The following is a 1,461-nucleotide window of genomic DNA, read 5'->3' on the forward strand; positions in this document are numbered from 1 at the left end:
TTAAATCTGTAGGTTAAAGTATGTTGGAGTAATCCTCAGGCTTCAGCTCAGTCTGCAGGCTGCAGGTGTCACACAGTTTTTTCTACACGCTGCACTTTGTGACGTCACAAAGTGCAGCCTCAGCAGGCTTCGGAGAGCTGGCCAATCAGAAGAAAGTGGGCTTGTAGGGGCGGGGTTTCTTAAAGGGACAGAGCTGACTGAGTCATTTCAGGCAGAGGCCATATGAGGGCCTGCACAGAGCAGCAGCGTGAGCTACTCCACAGGTATCAGAGTGAAATATGAAGCTTGAAATTAGCATAATACCCCACCTTTAATGTTTGGAGTAATACGTCAGGAAACAGTTTGAGCTCTTTTTGGACCTTAAAAAACAACTTTCCTCTTCCTTTGTTTTAATGTCTTAAATGTCTAAATGTTAGTAGAACAGCCAGACACTGTATATATGGTTTTGTACAGTAAAACTGTAACTGTGAACTAGGATTAGCTGAAAACTTGAAATCATTTTGTGTCGATCACCTGCTCTCTGCCGTCTGTCTCTCGCTGCTCTCTCACACTGACCACAGGGACAACATGCAGATCATCTGTGGAGACACAGCATGGTATGACCGGAGCTCAGGCCACACATGGTTTGTAAATCCTTGTACAATAAGAGTTTAACAAAAGAAAAAAAAATCAATGGAGCAGTATTGTTTATTACATTAGCTGTATACAAAGGATCAGTGCTGGTTGAGTCCGGACCAAATGTACGCTCTGTTAGATCACATGGTAGATTTTCAGGACCATTGTTAGTAAAAACACATGCAGTCTAACGCCATCAGTTCCACTTGTGCCTCATGTTGAGTGATGGAGCTTCAGTGTGTGCAGTAATGTAATTAGATCTGTTCTTTGACACTTCTGGATCTGTAGAAACTCTGTTACATGTTTCCACGGGGAGAGGAGCGGAGGGAGTGTGGTTTCTGTCACTCGTGTCTTATGATATATTCCTCATGGTCGACCATAGTGGCCTTATGTTTAATAAACAAAGGGAAAGCTCATTTCATCTTCATCACACTTCAGATCCATTTCTACGCTGACCCAGAGGTCATGTAATTATGTATAAACACAGTCTTACACATGTAGCATAGTAGATCTTCTGGATTAACTATTTTCTCCTCTGTATATATCATGCTTCTGCGTCATGAAATAGCTGATTATTAATAATGAAAGACTATTATTTTGATAATTCACCTTATTAGCCTCACTTCCTGATTTCCCTGTTGTACATACTTGAATGTGACGGAGAAGCACACAGCACAACAATTTCATATCTCACATTATGGATTGTATAGGTGACTGTGAACACAGTCATATGTGTGTGTGCGTGTGTGTGTGTGTGATGTTGTACCATATAGGCATGTGTTTCTATGCAGAAAAAGAAATAAAATCCATCCCCCTGGTGTTAAAGATAAGATCTTGTTGTGTTCT

Source organism: Semicossyphus pulcher, unplaced genomic scaffold (assembly GCF_022749685.1).
Source record: "Semicossyphus pulcher isolate SPU_LCO1_2020_fin unplaced genomic scaffold, fSemPul1.0.p SCAF_13, whole genome shotgun sequence".
Lineage (NCBI taxonomy): Eukaryota > Metazoa > Chordata > Actinopteri > Labriformes > Labridae > Semicossyphus > Semicossyphus pulcher.